Here is a 23,947-nt window from a genome sequence, read left to right on the forward strand (position 1 = left end):
GGCAGGTGAGGTGGATGGAAAGAGCTGAACAGACACCTGAAGAAATCACCTGTTCTTATGAGCTCTCTTGACAAATGTCATGACCTGGTGACTAATTTCTTGCCCTATGAGGGATTATCTAATAGCCCTGGGATTATTCCACTACTCTTAGTATCAATAAGGCAAAGATGTGAGCTTATAATAATTGCATTCTACTAAAATATTCCTTCTCTACCAAATGGGTTTAAAATTATTGTCATTATTCATATTACTTTATCTATGTAAATAATAGCATTCTACTTAATACTTCTGCTTTAATATTTGTATAATATTAAAGTATCATTTGAATTCATTAAGAAAGGGATTATTGAGCAGAAATTCTGTGGAAAAGGATACCAGTAGCTCCTCATATTTTCCCCTTCTTCTTGCCTTGTAGCAGAACACTGATAGTAAAGCCAACATGGTCTAAGGTCCCTTGCAGCCAAGTCTGGCCACATGACTAGGATCTATTTAAGATGATACAAACAGAATTGTTGTTTGGGGCCTTCAAGAGGTTATCCGAAAGAGAGGAGTGTGCCCTTTCTCTGCTCCTTCTCCTTTTTCTTGGCTGAATTTAGAGGAAATGGATGGAGCTCAAGGAGAACCTTGAACTTAAAAGTAATATGGGAAAGATATGGAGCAGAAGAGCTATGAACCCACAGCAGCTTTGAATCCCCCGCTGATGGACTTCTTTGCTAAGTCATTTCAATCGTGTCTGACTCTTTGTGACCCCATGGACTGTAGCCTGCTAAGCTCCTCTGTCCATGGGATTTTCCAGGCAAAAATACTGGAGTGGGTTGCCATTTCCTCCTCCAAGGGATCTTCCTGACCCAGGGATTGAACCCACATCTCTTACATCTCCTGTACTGGTGACAGAAATATTCATTTCATTCTCATTTAAGCCACCACTACTTGGGGGATCTCTGGATATATTCAGCCACATGTAATCCTAAGCAATACAGGTCTTATTTTAAAATATTATGAAAAACATTTAGTCTATATAGAAAAATCATTGAGCAAAACATCTTGCCAGTAGACACACAAAAGTATATTATCATTGTAAATGGCAGTTTGCCCTAAGAGTTGAAAAGTTTTCATGTCATAACATTGAGGTTTTGAAGTAGTTCAGTTCAGTCACTCAGCTGTGTCCAACTCTTTGCGACCCCATGGAATGAAGCACGCCAGGCTTCCCTGTCCATCACCAACTCTTAGAGTTTACTCAAACTCACGTCCATCAAGTTGGTGATGCCATCCAACCATCTCATCCTCTGTTGTTCCTTTCTCCCATCTTCAATCTTTCCCAATATCAGGGTCTTTTCAAATGAGTCAGCTCTTCGCATCAGGCAGCCAAAGTATTGGAGTTTCAGCTTCAGCATCAGTCCTTCCAATGAATATTCAGGACTTATTTCCTTTAGGATTGACTGATTTGATTACCTTGCAGCCCAAGGGACTCTCAAGAGTCTTCTCCAACACCACAGTTCAAAAGCATCAATTCTTCGGTGCTCAGCTTTTTTTTTATAGTCCAACTCTCACCTCTATACATGACTACTGGAAAAACCATAGCTTTGACTAGACGGACCTTTGTTGGCAAAGTAATGTCTCTGCTTTTTAATATACTGTCTAGGTTGGTCATAGCTTTTCTTCCAAGGTCATAGCTTTTCTTGCAAGTGTCTTTTAATTTCATGGCTGCAGTCACCATCTGCTGTGATTTTGGAGCCCCCAAAATAAAATCTGTCACTGTTTCTATTGTTTCCCCATCTATTTGTCATGAAGTGATGGGACCAGATGTCATGATCTTAGTTTTCTGAATGTTGAGTCTTAAGCCAAGTTTTTATCTTTCCTCTTTCACTTTCATCAAGAGACTCTTAGTTCTTCTTCCCTATCTGCCATAAGGGTGGTGTCATCTGCATATCCAAGGTTATTGATATTTCTCCTGGCAATCTTGGTTCCAGCTTGTGCTTCATCCAGCCTGGCATTTCACCTGATGTACTCTGAATATAAGTTAAATAAGCAGGGTGACAGTATACAGCCTTGACGTACTATTTTCCCAATTTGGAACCAGTCTGTTCTTCCATATCCAGTTCTAACTGTTGCTTCTTGACCTGCATACAGATTTCTCAAAAGGCAGCTCAGGTGGTCTGGTATTCCCATCTCTTGAAGAATTTTCCACAGTTTGTTCTAATCCACACAGTATTGTCAATAAAGCAGAAATAGATGTTTTCCTGGAACTCTCTTGCTTTTTCAATGATCCAGCAGATGTTGGCAATTTGATCTCTGGTTTTTCTGCCTTTTCTAAATCCAGCTTGAACATCTGGAAGTTCATGGTTCATGTACTGTTGAAGCCTGGGTTGGAAAATCTTGAGCATTACTTTGTTAGCCTGTTAGATGAGTGCAATTGTGCAGTAATCTAAACATTCTTTGGCATTGCCTTTCTTTGGGATTTGAAACAGATTTTCCCTTAAATGTTTAAATGCCGGCCTTGAGAGGGTTGCTGATCCAGTAGTTCAGGAAACTCAGTACTGTACCACGTGTGTCGCTTACTGGTGCTGTGCTCTTGAATAAGCCCTTGTGACCTTGGATTGTCCCTCTGTAAAAATACCAATTCTGGACTAAGTCATCTCCATAGTTCCTCTAAGCTCTGTGGGCCTTAAATTTATAAAATTTCCTGTATTCTTGTAAAACCACCAGAACTCTTTCTGGCCCTAGCTACATATGTAAATATAGGTTAACAAATACTTACAGAGTGCCTGGTATATATAGATGATTCCCCAATTTTGCACTATAGGGGATATGTGTGGGGGGCGGAGAAGAGGCACACACAGCTCATTTGCAAAGAATTTACATTCTAATGGTGTAGCACATGAGGCAAATAGCAAGTCATAAGATTTTGAATGACCCATGTCTCCTGACTCCTAGTTCAATGATGGCTCCTCTCTCCTCTTACAGAGCTCCACCTGTTAAAGTGACAGAGGTCTCCTGGCCATGTGGTCTATAGAGCTCTTACTAAATTCCAAAAATTTTATTTTATACCATGAACTACAATTCTACTCTCTTATGACTCATTTAAGTCTAATCTGCTTGCTATGATAACAATCATTCAACTTCTCTCTAACATTAGCTGTGCTTTATCTCACTTGTAAAGCTACATGTCAGCAAGGGCAGAATATTCTCTTGATAACTGAATGCCCACATGTCGAAAGAATTGGTGAAACAGTTAAATCAGAAAAGAGTTTCTGGAAGAAGTGAGCTTTGATCTCAGGCTCTAAGGAGGTGACAAATGGAGGTTGTCAAAGATGTCAGGAAATTGTCTTCTTTTATATATAATTTTTAAATGTATTTATTTACCTATTTGGCTGCACCGAGTCTTAGTTGTGGCACACAGGATCTTAGTTGTGTCTTGTGGGATGTAGTTCCCTGACCAGGGATCCAACCTGGGCCCCCTGCATTGGGAGCTTGGAGTCTTAGCCACTGGACCACCAGAGAAATCCCAGGAAGTCATCTGAAAGGGGGGTAAGTGGTATTTGCAAAAGGACTGGATTGGGAATGTTGAAGGGCATGCATGCATGTGGCCAATGGTGGCCAAGTTGGCTGTGGGGAATAGGACCTGAGACCTTTCCTGCCATTCTTTTTTAGCCTTGACTCTCTTATTAGCTTGAAATATACCTTTTAAGCCCAGTGCTTGTCTTGAGTATGGCAGGAGCTCAGGTGAAAGAGAGAGGGGTAAGAAGCTGACTCTGGTGGAAGTCATTTTAAAGATACAAAGCAAGGAATGACAAAGTCATCAGTACAAGAATGTGTCCCCTTTGTGCAAAGATATTCTGCTTGCATATTTAGGTTTCATGCTTCACTGTGTGTTTATATGGTGGAGATGAGATAAAGTTGCAGAAGGAACTTCAAATTGCCTGACTTTTGAAAGTTAAGTCAGCTGTGACTTTCCACTAATAAAGTATCTTCGTGGGCTTAATTTTCTTGCAGGTGCGTGCGTGTGTCTCTGTATGATGTATGTAGCTTGTATGTGTAGTGTGTGTGAGAGAGAGGGAGAGTTAATGTAAAGAGAATAAGTAGGCAACTGATTTATTGCAAGCAGTATATTTACCTGAGTATATCATCACTGAAATTAACATAGATTTTAGAAGTGGAAAAATGCCCTGGTGTTCAGTGTCAGCTCCTGTCTCCTCCTTTTGCAGCACAAATCTTTCCTACAGAGTCATGACAGTTCCTGAGCTCCGATTTGGACTTTGTCAAGGAAATAAAGCACAAAGTCGCATGTTCAGATATCACTAAATGGCTGCCTGCAGCAAGCTAGGTTGGCCAACCCCAAAACAATGCATGTACATTGCATACCAATGGGACACTGGACTGTGTTTTCAGTCACAGGCATGGAAGCACTTCCTCCTCCTGCGTTCTCTTCTAAGTTTCTCTGCCATCTTGCTTGTGCCTGGCAAATCCCTGTCCTCATAAGCGAATACAAATGATCAAGAAATCCTTTTGAAGAAGGGAGCAGGGCCTTTTCCAGTTTCCTTTCTTTTATAGCTACTTAAGCTATAGCTATTTATAGATTCTGACAGATTGTGGTCCACTGGAGAAGGGAATGGCAAACCATTTAAGTATTCTTGCCTTGAGAACCCCATGAACAGTATGAAAAGGCAAAATGATAGGATACTGAAAGAGGAACTCCCCGGGTCGGTAGGTGCTCAATATGCTACTGGAGTTCAGTGGACAAATAACTCCAGAAAGAATGAAGGGATGGAGCCAAAGCAAAAACAATACTCAGCTGTGGATGTGACTGGTGATAGAAGCAAGGTCCGATGCTGTAAAGAGCAATATTGCATAGGAACCTGGAATGTCAGGTCCATGAATCAAGGCAAACTGGAAGTGGTCAAACAGGAGATGGCAAGAGTGAACGTCGACATTCTAGGAATCAGTGAACTAAAATGGACTGGAATGGGTGAATTTAACTCAGATGACCATTATATCTACTACTGTGGGCAGGACTCCCTTAGAAGAAATGGAGTAGCCATCATGGTCAACACAAGAGTCCAAAATGCAGTACTTGGGTGCAATCTCAAAAATGACAGAATGATTTCTGTTCGTTTCCAAGGCAAACCATTCAATATCACAGTAATCCAAGCCTATGCTCCAACCAGTAATGCTGAAGAGGCTGAAGTTGAACGGTTATATGAAGACCTACAAGACCTTTTAGAACTAACACCCAAAAAAGATGTCCTTTTCATTATAGGGGACTGGAATGCAAAAGTAAGAAGTCAAAAAACACCTGGAGTAACAGGCAAATTTGGCCTTGGAATACGGAATGAAGCAGGGCAAAGACTAATAGAGTTTTGCCAAAACGACGCACTGGTCACAGCAAACACTCTCTTCCAACAACACAAGAGAAGACTCTACACATGGACATCACCAGATGGTCAACACCAAAATCAGATTGATTATATTTATTGCAGCCAAAGATGGAGAAGCTCTATACAGTCAGCAATGACAAGACCGGAAGCTGACTGTGGCTCAGATCATGAACTCCTTATTGCCAAATTCAGACTGAATTTGAAGAAAGTGGGGAAAACCACTAGACCATTCAGGTATGACCTAAATAAGTCCCTTATGATTATACAGTGGAAGTGAGAAATAGATTTAAGGGACTAGATCTGATAGAGTGCCTGATGAACTATGGACGGAGGTTCATGACATTGTACAGGAGACAGGGATCAAGACCATCCCCATGGAAAAGAAATGCAAAAAAGCAAAATGGCTGTCTGAGGAGGCCTTACAAGTAGCTGTGAAAAGAAGGGAAGCGAAAAGCAAAGGAGAAAAGGAAAGATATAAGCATCTGAATGCAGAGTTCCAAAGAATAGCAAGGAGAGATAAGAAAGCCTTCCTTAGCTATCAATGCAAAGAAATAGAGGAAAACAACAGAATGGGAAAGACTAGAGATCTCTCCAAGAAAATTAGAGATACCAAGGGAACATTTCATGCAAAGATGGGCTGATTAAAAGACAGAAATGGTATGGACTTAACAGGAGCAGAAGATATTAAGAAGAGGTGGCAAGAATACACAGAAGAACTGTACAAAAAAAGAGCTTCACGACCTGGATAATCAACGATGGTGTGATCACTCACCCAGAGCCAGATATCCTGGAATGTGAAGTCAAGTGGGCCTTAGAAAGCATCACTATGAACAAAGCTAGTGGAGGTGATGGAATTCCAGTTGAGCTATTTCAAATCCTGAAAGATGATGCCGTGAAAGTGCTGTTCTCAATATGCCAGCAACTTTGGAAAACTCAGCAGTGGCTACAGGACTGGAAAAGGTCAGTTTTCATTCCAATCCCAAAGAAAGGCAATGCCAAGGAATGCTCAAACTACCGCACAATTGCACTCATCTCACACGCTAGTAAAGTAATGCTCAAAATTCTCCAAGCCAGGCTTCAGCAATACATGAACCGTGAAATTCCAGATGTTCAAGCTGGTTTTAGAAAAGGCAGAGGAACCAGAGATCAAATTGCCAACATCTGCTGGATCATGGAAAAAGCAAGAGAGTTCCAGAAAAACATCTCTTTCTGCTTTATTGGCTATGCCAAAGCCTTTGACTCTGTGGATCACAATAAACTGTGGAAAATTCTGAAAGAGATGGGAATACCAGACCACCTGACCTGCCTCTTGAGAAACCTATATGCAGGTCAGGAAGCAGCAGTTAGAACTGGACATGGAACAACAGACTGGCTCCAAATAGGAAAAGGAGTACGTCAAGGCTGTATATTGTCACCCTGCTTATTTAACTTCTATGTAGAGTACATCATGAGAAACACTGGGCTGGAAGAAGCACAAGCTGGAATCAAGACTGCCGGGAGAAATATCAATAACCTCAGATATGCAGATGACACCACCCTTATGGCAGAAAGGGAAGAGGAACTCAAAAGCCTCTTGATGAAAGTGAAAGAGGAGAGTGAAAAAGTTGGCTTAAAGCTCAACATTCAGAAAACTAAGATCATGGCATCTGGTCCCATCACTTCATGGCAAATAGATGGAGAAACAGTGGAAACAGTGTCAGACTTTATTTCTTTAGGCTCCAAAATCACTGCAGTTGGTGACCTGCAGCCATGAAATTAAAAGACGCTTACTCCTTGAAAGGAAAGTTATGACCAACCTAGATAGCATATTGAAAAGCAGAGACATTACTTTACCAACAAAGGTCCGTCTAGTCAAGGCTATGGTTTTTCCAGTGGTCATGTATGGATGTGAGAGTTGGACTGAGAAGAAAGCTGAGTGCCGAAGAATTGATGCTTTTGAACTGTGGTGTTGGAGAAGACTCTTGAGTCCCTTGGACAGCAAGGAGATCCAACCAGTCCATCCTAAAGGAGATCAGTCCTGGGTGTTCATTGGAAGGACTGATGCTCAGACTGAAACTCCAATACTTTGGCCACCTCATGCGAAGAGTTGACTCACTGGAATAGACTCTGATCTATTGGGGGCAGGAGGAGAAGGGGACAACAGAGGATGAGATGGCTGGATGGCATCACCGACTCGATGGACATGAGTTTGAGTAAAGTCCGGGAGTTGGTGATGTACAGGGAAGCCTGGCATGCTGCGATTCATGGGGTCACAAAGAGTCAGACATGGCTGAGCGACTGAACTGAACTGATTTATAGATTAAGGTAATTTCTTGGATGCACTTAATCTACTCTCTACATGTGCCAGTCCACACATAAACATATAGCTGCATGAATTTGCTCCACCATTGTGTACCCAAACACCACATTGTTGTATGTTTCTGTATCTAGTTCAGTCTCTGTTTTAACCCCTGTTAACTAGCATAGCCAGCTACCCAGTTTCAGTCATCACTGGAGGCCTCTGTCCCTGAAAGTTGCTCAAGGGTCCCATGGTATTCTGTGACTTAGAGAATCTGGGGAAGGACTTCCAACTCTGTAGCCCATTGTGGTCACTGCTGTGTGTTGTGGTCTGTTGCAAGGGAGGAGGCCCATCTCCCACATACTGGATGTGGGAGTAGGCATCATTCTTCATGTCAGTCAATCTCCACGTGATCTCCAGTGCCCTTAGCCTACAGAGGCTCAAAGCAGGCTTTCCCTTCTGAGCCAGAGATTGAGGTCGGGCCTCAGCAGTGAGAGCGCTAAATCCTAGTCACTAGATCCGTGGTCAGTGACATGGCTCTGGCCCTTTGGCTTTGCAGAAAAGAATTCCCACAAAGACGGGAAGTAGTGAAACAAGTTAAGTATTTATTAAGAAGAAATAGAATGCAGTATGTGTGGATAGACATTCGGGGGTACTCAGAGAGTCACACACTCGTGGTAGTTTAAATCACTTATGGAGACATTTCTTCTGGGTTTCCTTTGGCCAATCCTTTTGATATGTCTGGGTCTGAATCTGTACTTGGTACATCTCAGGATCCTCCTATGTTGTTGTTGTTCAGCTGTTAAGTTGTGTCTGACTCTTTGCAACCCCGTGGACTGCAGCACACCAGGCTTCCCTATCTTTCACTAGCTCTCAGAGCTTGCTCAAACTCATGTCCATTGAGTCAGTGATGCTATCCAACCATCTCATCCTCTGCCACCCCTTTCTCCTCCTGCCCTCAATCTTTCCCAGCATCAGGGTCTTTTCCAAGGAGTCAGTTCTTTGCATCAGGTGGCCAAAGTATTGGAGCTTCAGTTTCAGCATCAGTCCTTCCCATGAATATTCAGGACTAATTTCCTTTAGGATGGACTGAATTGATCTCCTTGCTGTCCAGGAGACCCTCCAAAGTCTTCTCCAACAGCAAATGTGTTCACACAAATCTCTCAACCAGGGTGGATTCCAGCAACGAGGCCTATGGGTAGCCTTAGCATCAGTCTTCTTTTGACCTGCAAGGAATTTACTAGTCAAGAAAGGCTCCTTGACTTTGAGAATGACAAATACATAGTCTCTTATCTGGGCACGGCCCAACCTCCTGTCTCAATTGCCCTGCTATTGATATTTTGGAGTTTCTGTCCATAAGGAATCAACTCCTAATGCTTACCTTGTTGGGGGAGAGGGGGCATCTACCCCCTGCCTCACTTGTACTCAGGCTCCAGCCTCCCTGACCATCCCATCAGACATCACGGACAATCAGTAGGATAGAGGAGGGCAGAGGTAGGCTCTGTAGCGCCTCTCCAGTCTCTTTTAATTTCCAGGTCATTGTAACCATCTAAACCCAAAGCCACATCCATCTCTTCGGCTAGTAACAAACTCCAAAGCCTGGATAGTGTTTCCCCGCCTCCCCCTCAAATTTCTGGCAATTTCTGTTTTCAATTCCTAAATCTAATATTTCTGGACGCCCTGAACACAAAACTCAAGACTTTGTCTTATCTAGAAGAAAGGGAGCTAAATTTGCCTTATTTTTCCTAGATCCTATTGCAGTAGCAGGGACGAGAATATAAAGTCATGTCTTAATAGATTATCTGCCACATACACACCAGAGGAACTTGTGGCAGGGGAAGGAAAACAGGAGTTTTTTTGATCAGTGGAAAATGGGCAAACTTTTTTCTTTGTTTTTATTATTGATGTTGTTTAGTGTTATGAAGTACAAGAGTTTTCTAAAGATTGATATGACTGATAAATTGAGTCACCATCCAGAATTGACTGCTTATTTCTCTATCAAAGATCTACCAAACTTGTTCCATTTAGAAATTCAGGTTAATTATTCTTCCATTCTGTTGGTATCATGCAGGTTCATGTCTCTTGAATGCTTAAAGACGCAAAATCATGATCTGATTGCTTAAGCCTCTTAACAAGGATGGAGAGGTATTTAGAAAAAGGCAAATGAGGACATTTATCCCAGAGAGTTTTGTGAGAATGAAAATGAAGTGAGTATTTACAGTAATGATGTGTGTTTTGTGAATGAGTCCCTCTAGATTGCTAACTTTATCCTTTGATCTGAAAACATGACAGTGATTGAAAAATCAATTAGCACATATACCGTATGTCCAAACAGCCTAAAATAAAGGTGAGGGAGGTGATTTTTAAATGTATTAGGAGCAATACAATTAAAAGTACATTTTTAAATGTATTAGGAGTCGTTAATCCATGAACAACTCCTCCCCAAATTAAGCAGGGTTAATTATAAGGTATGTATACTGTATTCACTTTCTATTGCTGCTGTAACAAATTGCTGCAAATTTAGTGGCTTACAACATTCATTCATTGTCTTTCAGTTCCATAGAGCAGGAGTCATGGTACAGCATGCCTCAGCTGGGTCCTCCACTTTAAGTCTCGCAGAGACAAAATCAAGGTTGGGAGGGTTTCGTTCCTTTCTGCTTTCAAGCACATTCTATTGTTGATCAAATCCAGTTCTTTGTGGTTGTAGGACTGTGCTTCCTTGATGGCTGTCAGCTGGGGGCCATCCTAGGCTTTTTCTGCTCCTTTCATCATGTTACCCTCTCCATCCTGGTGCCAGTCAAAGCTTTAACTGCTTCTCACACTTAGAATCCCTCTGACCTGGTCATTTATTGTGTCTCTTGTCTCTGTCTAGAGGAAGTTCTCTACTTTTAAGGGCTCATGTAAATGAATTGACCTGCCCAGAAAATTCACATAATTTTCCTTATAACGCATAGTTTAAGATGTAATCTTATGCTTTTTACAGAGAGGAAAATGAAAACTTATTTTGTAGATATATTTTAATACTTTTTTGACTGTGTCAGGTCTTAGCTGTGGCCCTTGGGATCTTTGTCGAAGCACACAAGTTCTCTAGTTGTGGCTTGCAGGCTCTAGAGTTTGGATTCAGTTGCACGTGGGATCTTAGTTCCCTGACCAGGGATTGAACCTCTGTCCCCTGCATTGGGAGGTGGATTCTTAATCACTGGACCACCAAGGAAGTCCCCACTCATTATGTTTTAGATATTAAATCAAAATGCATTTTCTAGGAATTTCCCTGGTGGTCCAGTGGCTAAGGGTCCATGCTCCTAAGGCAGGTGGCCTAGCTTTGATCCCTGGTCAAGGAACTAGATCCCATTTGCCACAACTAAGGATCCTGCATGCTGCAATGAAGATCAAAGATCCAGTGAGCCACAGCTAAGACCCAGCATGGGCAAATAAATAAATATCTTTTAAAATTAAATAATGTTTTCCAGTATTGTCATTTTTTCACATTAAAATCTCAGCTTTTCTTTATCATTTGGGTCCCCTTTAAGTAGTTTTAAATTCTTAGAAGTCATACTCATATTTGCATGTTAATTAATCTGTATTGGTGAGAATATATATAAAAAACATATAACATGCATAATAAAAGAGCAGGAAAACTAACTCTGGCTTTAATGAAGCTGTATTTAAGGCTGCTTGTGGTTATTAAACCACATATAAAGTGACTGTCTTAGTTATTATACTCAGCAGGTACAGTTATTTTATTATGAGATAGTTTCAATATTGGTTTAAATAAAATTGATTTTCATGGACTACAGTTTAGTTTGAATGTCTGTGTTTTATTCTGGATTATAATGCCTTTAGGAGGTAGTGGATAAAGGAAATATCCAATTTGTCATAGATTAAAATGATGTGTGCTGCCCAGGTCTGGTAACACAGCTGAGTAGCTTAAAAAAAAAAAAAAAAAAAGGAAGCAAACTTCAGAGTTAGGCAGAAGACCAAATGCTGACTTTGTTCCTTAGCAGCTGTGTGACCTCAGACAACTTACTCATCCTCTCTGATACTCCCTATCTGCATGTGCATAATGGGGATATCAGTATAAAGCTGCAGGAAGAGGGCATTGATGAGGATTAAATGAGATTAATGGGAGATCCCTCATCACTTCTGGTATGCAGGCAGAGTTAAAAAATTATGGGTTACCTTTGCTTTGTCTCTCAGGGTCTGTAATATGCTGATATGTGAATCTCATCCTTGATAGCTGATCTGAACCCAAGCCCTAATTTTGTGATGGAGGAGTCCATTTAGATTTAATATTCTTTAATATTCTTTCATATCCGGAGAAGGCAATGGCAACCCACTCCAGTACTCTTGCCTGGAAAGTCCCATGGATGGAGGAGCCTGGTGGGCTGCAGTCCATGGGGTCGCGAAGAGTCAGACATGACTGAGCGACTTCCCTTTCACTTTTCACTTTCATGCATTGGAGAAGGAAATGGCAACCCACTCCAGTATTCTTGCCTGGAGAATCCCAGGGACGGGGGAGCCTGGTGGGCTGCCGTCTATGGGGTCGCACAGAGTCAGACATGACTGAAGTAACTTAGCAGCAGCAGCAGCAGCAGCATTCTTTCCTATTGTCTTATTATACTTGAAAAAAAAATTCAGTTTCATCTTTCGGGTCTACTAAAAGAAGTATTTTATGATCATTTGCTAATGCAATAATAAAAATGCTTTTTAAAAGGATTAGAAACTTGAAGTTTCATTAGGGGGCCAGAAACAATAGAATTTTATTATTTACATTAGATTTGTCATTTCAATAAAATAGCAAATGCTCCTAGTTGAAAGGCCTTACTTACCACAAGAGCTTAAAGTTAATCATTCTTCTCAAGAGTAGCTAGAATATCCTTTGTGTTGCATGTTTTTTTCTGGGATAAAAGAAAGTAGCTTTGATTGGTAATTTGAAGGCAGGGTCGCAGTCCCCTTGTGGTTCCTTTGGTTCCTTCTTTATTGAGCCTTCCAGATGCCTCTGTCCATGGTGCTGACCTCCAGACACGCTCCCGTTTAAGTATTGGATGGTCCAGGGTTGTTGTTGTTGTTGTTGTTGTTTTTTTCATGCTAGGTTCCTAAAGAGCTCCCTTTGGTTTGTAGCTGCTGTTCTTCTCTGTTGAGTCTGTATCATTTTACGCTCTTCTGCAACTTCCCCAGTGCTTAAAGGGCCAGCTTGTCCCTGGTTACTATTTTTTAAATTTGGTTATTCAGTGTTTTAATGCTGTGGTTTAGTTTTTTGAAATGTTTCTTGGTCCAGCTCACTCATGGTTGCTGACATTTAAATCCATGCCAGTGGTATCCTCATTCCACAAATTTTTACTGCTCTCTTTCTATTTAAGAAAATCTCAGTCTTCCTTCTGTATTTCTCCTTTACTCTCACATTACAATCATACTTACAACACTTCAGGGGTCAACCACAAGTCAGGTTGTCACCTGCACCTCTGATTGATAGGCTGTAGATCCTGGGTTCTACAAACCTTGGATTCCTTGCAAACTCCCTCCTTGGATTCTATTAATTTTCTAGAGGAACTCACAGAACTCAGTGAATCAGTGTACTCAAGAGATTACTGGTTTTTTAGAAAAGGACATAACTCAGAAACAGCCAGATGGAAGAGATGTCATAGAGCAAGTTATTGGGGGAGGGCACATAGCTTCCACACACTCTCCCAGCACTTGTTCACCATCCCAGAAGCTCTCCTAACCTTGTCCTTTTGGAGTGTATTCAGACTTCTTTACAAAGTCATGATTAATTAAATAACTGGCTGTTGGCAGTTGATTCAACCTCCAGCCCCTCGCCCCTCTCCAGAGGTTAGGGAGTGGGACTACAAGTTCCAGCTCTGAAATCACATGGTTGGGCCCGCTGGCAACCAGTCCCCAACCTGAGATGATCTAGGGGCTTTCCAAAACCACCTCATTAACATAACACAACACACCTTTATCACTCCCATCACCTAAGAAATTCCAAGTTTTAGGAGTCTGTACTAGAGACGAGATGTTCTACACAAGGAACAGGGATAAAGACTAGCTATATATTTCTTGTTATAAACCACAATACTACACCTCCTAAGTATAGACTCTTGTCATGGGCACTCTAGAAAAATCAAAGGGGAATATGATTTGGAACCTGACTTCAAGAAGCTTTGAATCTGGTGAAAGGTGAGAGGGGGAGAGCAGTAAACAGATGTGGGAAAGCGAGGCAGACATAAACTAGGTGTCACTGGAGAGGTGCCAGTAGTGGCTGTGTGAGCCTGCAGCAGTGACTCAACTCTGGCCACACAGAAGAAGCACCTGGGGAGCTTTTAGACATCTTGGTGCACACAGTCAGTCCCAGATATATTCAGAAGCTCTGGGGATGACGGTCAAGGCATCGGTATTTTAAAGTCTCCAGGCGATTCCAGTGAGTGGATACAGTTGAAAACCACCAGCCTGAAAATGACCCTGACACATTCTGGCTCTGTGACAGGATAAGAGCAAAGTCTTGCTTTCCTTTATTTTTATTTGATTTCATGCACCTCATGCTCCATATTGGATTTTGACAAGTACCTGCTTCAATGCTGATAGGACCTTGTATACTTAGTATATACTCAATAAACACCTACCTGTTGATAGATGAATACCCACTTGTTTTAACGCTCCCCACTCCCTTAAACAACATTTATTGAGCACCTAATATATTTGGAGATTGTTGTTTAGTTGCTTAGTCATCTCCGACTCTTGTGATCCCATGGACTGTAGCCCGCCAGGCTTCTCTGTCCATGGGATTTCCCAGGCTGGAATACTGGAGTGGGTGGTCATTTCCTTCTCCAATATTTGGGGATAGAGCAATACTCACTGGTGAGGAGAGAACAGTTAGTGCAACCATCTCTGCCTGGATGCTCTCTTTCCCACATGATGCCATCTTCTCCATCAGAACCATTCTGGGAGCTTGTAACAGAACAGGCTCTTGGATGCTTCCTCAGCTTGTTACAGAGTCTCTGGTCATGAAGCCCAGGGACACTTTTTGTTCACAAACTGCCCAGATGATTCTGTGTACACGAGAGCTTGAAAGCCCCTACAAAGACAATTCAGGACAGGTCCGGGCAAGGTGTGCTATGGTGCCCCGCTACAGAGAGACTGACATTCAGGGGAGCCCGGAAAGGGTGTTGGGAGAGGGTGGCCTCTGAGCTGGGTCTTAGGGATGATTATTGACTTATTCACAGGAAAGGGGGGCAGCATTTCAGGAAAAGGAAAGCTCCTGATCATGTCTCAGAGATGAGAATGAGCACAGCACATGGCAGAGATTGGAGGCCAACTGTGAGGAGCCATTTGTAATTTTAAGTTAATTAACCTCTATCGATCCCCACAGTGTTCTGAGCAGTGCATGCAAGGAAGATAAAACTGCTCAAGGAACACGGTGTCCCTGGGTCTGGCTCTGAGCTCTTGTTTGGTTCGGCAGAGCGATGCCTGATCACTGCCAAGCTCTGGAAGTCTCCCAAGAACCCAGATTCACAAGGTTATAAAGCCACACCTGGGGTGGCTGCGTATCTGCAGGAAAGGCACAGAGTTCCGGCTGGTGTCACCAGGGCCACCACTTCCTGACGTCTCCAACTTCTGGAGGGTCTGAAAGAGGCAGAGTCTGGTCTGGGAAGTTGGCTGACAATACGAGGTCAAGGCTGGTGATTTGGTGAAATTGGTGATTTGGTTTTATAACACTATGAATGCCAGGCTATAAACATTATGAGTAAAATAGGCTTTGGAAGCCTAACATGGAATTCTAACCACTGTTTATAACTTCTCATCTAAGAGAAAGAATAAACCATGGACCAAAAACTAAATTATTTGTGAGTAACAAGAGCTATTTATTGGGCTTCCCAGGTGGTGCTAGTGGTAAAGAACCTGCCTGCCAATGTAGGAGACAAAAAAGACATGTTTGGTCCCTGGGTTGGGAAGATCCCCTGGAGAAGGAAATGGCAACCAACTCCAGTATTCTTGCTTGGAGAATCCTTTGGACAGAGGAGCCTGGCAGGCTACAGTCCATGGGATTGTAAAGAGTCAGACATACCTGGAGCGACTTAGCATGGACTCCCAGCTATTTATTGATGACTTAGTAGGCACCAGGCCTCCAATGCCCTGAGCTTTACACTTTCTTTTTACTACTACTTGTCTGTGTCTCTCCCTAGCCCTCTCAGAGATGTGGTATCATTCCATTTGCTTTACAGATCATGGAGCTTGTGAGTGACAGAGTTGAGATTTGAATCCAGATATGTGTAGCTATTAGAAACTGAGTGTGTAACAACCGTGCCAGGCTAGTTTTGGAATATGATTTTGTATAAATTGGTGGTTTCCTTTACTTTCTTATTTTACACACACATCCCACAGTGTCTGTTGAGACCTTGATGAATAGTTAACCATAAAACAGGTTAAAAAGAAATAAAATGCCCCAGAATTAGCAGGAAGAAAAATACTGCTTTCTTTCTTTGATCCTTCTACTGGGTTGGCCACAAAGTTCGTTAAGGTGTTACGGATAAACCTGAACGAACTATTTGGCCAACCTAACACATTTCTCACAGTGTGAAACCAAAATCTTTCCTCCCAAGTACTTTTGCTAAGGAATGCCTGATAAAGGGGTTAGAAAATGTAGCATCACTCAATTTGGCAGGCATCACAGATAAAATGGAATGTCAGATCCTCTGTTTCAAGGGCTGTTTTCAGATATAGTGGCTCTAAGATGGTTCTCATTTTATAAAACAGAATTTAGAAGATTAGGATGAATTCAATTGAATTATGAAAACAAGTACTGTGATCTGCTTAGTCCTTGATCATCTTCCCCCCCCCATCCCCCATACCTAGATAATTACCTGGGGCTTGAGTCATGGTTTACACATAGCCATCTGATTATTTGCAGCACCTAAAGGGGAAAATACATTGTCATTTCTGTCTGTTCTGTTTGTAGGGATCATCTCTACAGGTGAAAAAAGAGGCCACTTTGGTGAGGACATATAGCTGAAATATATTAAGACAAAGGGGAAAATTGCAGAAACAAAATTTCTTCATAGTGATCTGAAGTTTCAGTAATATTCAGTTATTAAATATTTGCTCTTGTTTATTCAAAACTTTAATTATTGGCACATTTACAATTTTATGCTTAGTTTGACATTTAATCTAGTGGTTTTATGTTTATTTATTGCGTGGTCTAAATATGGCCTCACTTTCTAAGCTATGACTAATCCTTATAGTCATTTGATATGATTTAATTGTATTGTGCTATTTAAATAATGAGTGCCTTCTCTGTACCAAGTATTTGTAATCTTTTTGTACATGTGGTAACTTCAGGTACCAAAGAGTTAACCAAGTTTAGCATAGTTATTAGACATTTCAAAATATTTATAGTGAAGACATGAATTTACATGACCTCTGAGTAAGAAGAAATTAATTGAGCCCATGCTGTGAAACTAAATAAATCAGTGGGAAGAAAAATTGTAGGCTTTACTAGCGGAAGTAATTAGATCAAAGGCTTCTTCTGCATTGTACTAAGTTGCCTCTGTTGTTTCTGAATGGCTGCTGATGTTTAAATTTCTGAGCGGCCAGGTTTTTACTGTTTTGCCAACAACATTTTCTCTACTTCAAGGATTACTGGAAAACTAATCAGATGCAGTAATTGATTTAACAACAGAATGATTCAGTAGTTGCTGTCTTCTGTAAAATCTTCCTTCTTCGGTTTTAAGGTAAATTATCAGTTTATGAGTCTTCACAGAAAAGCATTTATTTCTCTTTGCTCCATTAAAAAGGAGAGTTCTCTGCACTCAGATTTGTTTGGGGGTAAAATGTTCCACCTGTGAAGCCCTTTCTGGGACATGAATACATTGTTGACAATCAAGTCTCAGATGATAGTCCTATATGAGAATCACATGGCAGTTTAAAATTGTGTGTAATCAAAATGATGCAATCTTGACAGAAGATGGGCTTGTCCAGAGCTGACTAAGAAAAATTCAGTTGCAGAAGTTGTGTGCTTGTCTGTCACTGTAATAAAGGGTCCAGGGTTTTGCTTTCTAGAACTGTTGCTCTGCCTGACCTACTCAGCAAAAGTCCCCAGTCTTCTGATGGGAGTGACATGCAGATTTACCCTACAGGAACGAGTAATATCCCTAAGTACATGTATGTAGTTACAAATATATGTATGTATGCTTAATGACAGAGGAAGTACCAGACATGAAAACTGCAGATCTAGTTGAGGTCTATCCTGATGGGGCTTTTCCAATAAACCTACATCATTGGAAATGCCTCATAGAGTAAGTATGTGGTTTCCTTTACTCATAGAACTGCTTGTTCGATCTGTGGGAAAGAACTACAAGACAAAGTTGCCAAGAAAACTATGAAAAACCTAACAAACTTTTTTTTTTTAATCTTAGGTATTGACATACCCCAACAATCTGTACTGTTCTAGGATGTGATAGCTTAGGGGTGAATATGATTTACACTTAATACATTTTTAGAGGGTGTCAGATTCAGAACCAGGCAGTTCTGTCTGCAGACCCTAAACATGGTCCTAAAGTAAATTGCTTGAGGAAATTGAATCCCAAAGATTACAGATGGGGAATGTCAAAGTGTGTCTGTATTCCATTGGAGAGCAAAGAAGCCCGTCTAAAAGAGATGTGGACTGAGTGAGTGACTGACACGCAGCTGTGGGTTGTGCAAAATGTCTTTTGGAAAGGGCTGTCGTACGTATCTTGAATTTTATGACTTTGTAGGAACTGAGGTGATTGGCAGCGGAAAGAATGAGATCATGTGAAATCCCTTAAAAATGTATTGACTTAAATCACACCTGTGTTACACATTTAAAAAACAAACAAACAAAAAACAAAACTCTTTGTGCAGAAAAAAATCCCCTGCAGATTTCATGTGAAGGCTGGACAGCTCCTCAAGTGCTCAGAGGCTCTGAGTATGGCACAGGGTCTCAGTGGGGAGTGGGATGGGATGGGCAGGGGACACCAGTCTGCAGAGCCCTGAGCCGGTTGCTCCCTACTTCCAGAACTTGTCTTCTCTGCTGATTCTTGGATAACTGGCTGCTTCCCTCCAAACAGCTGGGGACGCTCTTGATTTCTGCACGCCACCACTGTTGCCCAGCTGTCTGCACAGCTGCTTTTCCAAATTCTCACTTGTGCTCTTAAGGGATTTTTATTATAATTTATTGTTATTATTGGCTGATGTGGGTTTTTACTGTGGCGTGCAGGCTGAATTGCCCTATATGTGGGATCTTGGTTCCCCAGCCAGGGATCAAGCCTGCGTCCCCTGCATTGGAAAGCAGATTCTTAACCGCCGGACCACCAGGGAAGTCTTGAATTTTTATTACAAATGCAATATGTGTATTGATAATAAAATTTGAATTGGAGAGGATCATATAGAAAGTAAATATCTCCTCCCCTAACCAGATTCTCAGTGTCCAATTTTCTTTTTTAGTTCTTCCTGTGGTTACCTCTGTAATCATCCTAGACAATGTGCTGACGCTTCCCCCTCTTGAATTATCATTGTATACTAGACTGTTTGAGCAATACATATTCATTCCCTGCCACAAAAGATAAGGACTTTAGCATGCTTGTGCTATTTCTAAAGACTTTACTCTTATTATTAATGATCCATTTATTAATTGCTTTTGTAACTCTAAATAATAATGTAAATCTTTTCCTTAACACATCACCTTAGGCACTGTATCTAGACTCCTCAGTACATCTATAAAATGGGGATAACTATAATACCTACTTTATAAGGCTGTTATAAGAATTAAATGACAGAATCCTTTTAAACTGTTTAGGAAGGGCTTCCCAGGTGGCTCAATGGGTAAAGAATCCACCTGCAATGCAGGAAAGGAGATGCAGGAGATGTGGATTCAATCCCTGGGTTGGGAAGATGCCCTGGAGAAGGGCATGGCAACCCACCCCTGTATTCTTGCCTGGAGAATCCCCATGGACATGGGAACCTGATGGGTTACAGTTCATGAGGTTGCAAAGAACTGGACACGGCGAGAGCTACTAAGCACACACAAGGTCCTGGTACTTAGTGAATTCTCAATATATTTGGCCAATATTCCATGTGGGAATCCCCAACCTTCAACTCTGCTCACTGCTCTCGCTAAACATCCACCTCAGTTAGCTGGAGTGTGACTTGTACATTATCAGTGTTGCTTTACGTTCTCAGCTGCAGCTTTAAAGATTGGCATAAAAACAATTGCCTGCTTTCACTTGATAGGGTCATCAGCTCCTTAACAGCCCAGTTTGTTACATTTGAAGATATTCTCTAGGGGCCCTTTGCTTTTCTCTTCAAGTTTAGACCGATTACTTTCTAGGTCTGTGGCATAGTCATCATCCTGGTTATCATATATAAAATGATCAGGGAAGGACTGCTGGGAAAGTGATATTCAAGTAAAGACCTGAACTAAGGAGAGGAGAAGTTTAAACAGAGGAAAGAAGTGCAAAGTTCCTGAGGCAGAAGAACCCTACTGTGCTTACTTGGGGCACAGGAATGGGGCCAGTGTGGCTGGAGTGAGTGGGATGAACAATCTGGGCGAAAGTGAGGGAGGTTATAAGTATTTTGAAGATTCCACTAGATGGATTAGATGTGTAATAAGATAGAGAGCAATGAAGAACCATTCCAATATTTGTGTTGTAGTCAGTTGGAAGGATTGTAGTCAGTTGGAAGTCAGCTGTTCAGTAAGATGAATGAAGAATGGTGAAGAATGTGGGAAGAGCAGGGGACTTCCCTGATGATCCTGTGCTTAGGAATCTGCCTTGCAATGTGGGGGACTCGGGTTCCATCCCTGGTTGGGGGACTAAGATCCCACATGCGCGGCTCAACTAAGCCCACAGGCTGCAGCTGAAGAGTCTGTGCATTACATGGAAAGATGCTGCGTGCCACAGCTAAGACCCAACACAGCCAAATAAATATTTTTTAAAAAGAATTTGGAAGGACAGATTTGACCCATGTGGGATGGGAGATGGGTGGCAGGAAGGGGCAGAGAGCAAGAGTCCAATTTTGGAAGCATTTATTTAGAATGCCTGCCAAAGGGGCTTCTCTGGTGGCCCACTGGTTTTAAAATTTCACCTTCCAGTGTAGGAGTGAGGGTTTGATTTCTGACTGGGGAGCTAGGATCCTACATGCCTCACAGCAAAAAACTCAAAACAGTGTTTGTAAAGCAATGTTGTAACAAATTCAATAAAGACTTTAAAAATGGTACACATAAAAAAAAATCTTTAGAAATAATAGAATGCCTATAAGATATCCAAGTGGAGATGTGAATGGGAGGTTGGGAATATACTTTGGGGTTTGGGACAGACATCTAATCTGGGAGTCGTATATGTGATCAGTAGGCCATGAGATGAATGAAGTCATGAAGGGAGGGAGTGTGAGCAGAGAAGAGAATTAATAGGGCCAAGGGTCATGGTCTTGATAATGCCCATGTTTGGAGCGGGGAGAGGTGAAGAGGAGCCAGTAAAGAAGATGAGAAAAAGGCCATTGAAATATGAGAATAAGGATGGAGTTTGTGAAGCTAAGTGAACAAAGCATTTCAAGAGGAAAGAGTTAAAAGAGTTGCAAAGAGAATTAAGGGAAAAGAAGAGAGTGGTAAGACAAATGGATGTTAACAGGAAAAAAGAATATGAGGGTTGAGAGCTCACTTCTGGATTTAGTGTAGTGGAGCTCACTGGTAAACTTCATAAAAGCAAAGTGATTTTATTTTAGCTACTTTGAGAAAGGAGGGACCATCCCTAGTCCTTGGGGTGTTTTTATTCCCAGAGATGATGAGCAACCCACCTCCTGCTGGCATCTGCATTAGCGCCCAGCAGGACTGTGCTTTAGCCATGGATGTTTCTGCTCTGTTCCTGGTCTAGTGTGATACTTACTTCTTTAAAAGCCTGGCTATGTTGCTTTTGTTTGTTCTTTTTGTATTTGGTCACATTCGCATGTGTTTAGAGATGGGGGAGTGTGATAAAGTGTGAATCTGTTATACAATTTTAACTGAGTGTTTTTTCAGCTAAATCTTTACCTTCTTTATTAAATGTTCCTTTTATTTTCTGGCCTTACCTGCCTCACTGTTAAGGATGTGATATTTGTGATCACTTTCTCAAATGGAGAGGTTTTTTTTTTTCTTCTTCCTCCATGTATGGCTGGGTTGCTGAAGTTGGTGTCATATTAAAACACACTGCCACTAAAAGTCATTTCTCCCTTATTATGTTCATCTAATTTGATATATTCCCCTGTGTTCCTTCTAGTTTTTGTCACTTAACAACATCCTGGGCAATCCCTGTTAAGGGCTGAGTTGTGTCTCCCTATCCACATTCTTATGTTGAAGTCTTATCCCCCTAGGACCTTAGAATGTGATTTTATTTGGAATAAGGTCTTTGTCTTCTAAATTCTATTGGAGTATATTTGATTTACAATGTTGCGTTAGTTTCTGCTGTATAACAGAGTGAATTGGTTTTACATACACATATGTGCTGTGCTGTGCTGTGCTTAGTCACTCAGTTGTGTCTAACTCTTTTCAACCTCATGGACTGTAGCTTGCCAGGCTTCTCTGTTCATGAGGATTCTCCAGACAAGACTACTGGAGTGGGTTACTATACCTTTCCCCAGGGGATCTTCCAAACCCAGCAATCAAACCCAGGGCTCCCGTACTGCAGGAGGATTCTTTACTGTCTGAGCCATCAGGGAGGCCTAAGAATACTGGAGCAGGCAGCTTATTCCTTCTCCAGGGGATCTTCCCCACCCAGGAATCAAACTGGGGTCTCCTGCATTGAAGGCGGATTCTTTACCAGCTGAGCTACCAGGGAAGCCCCACATATACATATACCCATTCTTTTTTAGATTCTTTTCCCATATAGGTCATTACTGAGTATTGAGTAGAGTTTCCTGTGTTCTGTGGTAGGTCCTTATTAATTACCTATTTTATATATAGTAATGTGTATATGTCAGTCCCAATCTCCCAACTTATGCTTCCCTCCCTCTTCCCCGGTAACCATAAGTTTGTTTTCTATATCTGTGATTCTATTTCTGTTTTGTAGATAAGCTCATTTGTACCACTTTTTAAAATTCCTCACATAACCAATATCATATGATATTTATCTTTCTCTGTCTGACTTGACTTCACTTAGTATGATACTCTCTAGTTTTATCCATATTGCTGCAAATGGCATTATTTCATTTTTCCATGGTTGAATAATATTCCACTGTATATCTGTACTGCATCTTCTGCATCCATTCCTTTGTCGATGGACGTTTATTTAGGTTGCTTCTATGTCTTGGCTATTGTAGACTGTGCTGCAATGATTTGGGGTTCATATATCCTTTAGATTATAGTTTTCTCAGGATATATGCCCAGGAGTGAGATTGCTGGATCATGTGGTAGTTCTGCTGCTGCTGCTGCTAAGTCGCTTCAGTTGTGTCCGACTCTGTGCGACCCCATAGACGGCAGCCCACCAGGCTCCCCCGTCCCTGGGATTCTCCAGGCAAGAACACTGGAGTGGGTTGCCATTTCTTTCTCCAATACATAAAAGTGAAAGTGAAAGTGAGGATGCTCAGTCGTGCCCGACTCTTCGAGACCCCATGGACTGCAGCCCACCAGGCTTCTCTGTCCATGGGATTTTCCAGGCAAGACTACTGGGGTGGGTTGCCATTGCCTTCTCCGTGTGGTAGTTCTATCTTTGGTATTTTAAGGACCCTCCGTACAGTTCTCCATAGTGATTATACCAATTCACAGTCCCACCAACAGTGTAAGAGAGCTCCCTTTGGAGATAAGGTCTTTAAAGGGGAACCAGAGATCAAATTGCCAACGTCCGCTGGATCATCAAAAAAGCAAGAGAGTTCCAGAAAAACATCTATTTCTGCTTTATTGACTATGCCAAAGCCTTTGACTCTGTGGATCACAATAAACTGTGGAAAATTCTGAAAGAGATGGGAATACCAGACCACCTGACCTGCCTCTTGAGAAACCTATGTGCAGGTCAGGAAGCAACAGTTAGAAGTGGACATGGAACAACAGACTGGTTCCAAATAGGAAAAGGAGTACGTCAAGGCTGTATATTGTCATGCTGCTTATTTAACTTATATGCAGAGTACATCATGAGAAACATGGGGCTGGGAGAAGCACAAGCTGGAATCAAGATTGCCAGGAGAAATATCAATAACCTCAGATATGCAGATGACACCACCTTTATGGCAGAAAGTGAAGAGGAACTCAAAAGCCTCTTGATTGAAAGTGAAAGAGGAGAGTGAAAAAGTTGGCTTAAAGCTCAACATTCAGAAAACG

At 41.6% G+C, this 23,947-nt stretch overlaps 1 non-coding gene across 1 annotated transcript; it reads left to right on the plus strand.

The window, feature by feature from the left end:
• Positions 1 to 17,880: 17,880 nt before the first annotated feature.
• On the plus strand, positions 17,881 to 18,011 carry LOC138990559 (small nucleolar RNA SNORA18). Its single transcript, XR_011466690.1, has one exon. It is a non-coding gene; the product is annotated as a small nucleolar RNA SNORA18 (small nucleolar RNA).
• Positions 18,012 to 23,947: the final 5,936 nt, after the last annotated feature.

Source organism: Bos mutus, chromosome 13 (assembly GCF_027580195.1).
Source record: "Bos mutus isolate GX-2022 chromosome 13, NWIPB_WYAK_1.1, whole genome shotgun sequence".
Taxonomy (NCBI): Eukaryota; Metazoa; Chordata; class Mammalia; order Artiodactyla; family Bovidae; genus Bos; species Bos mutus.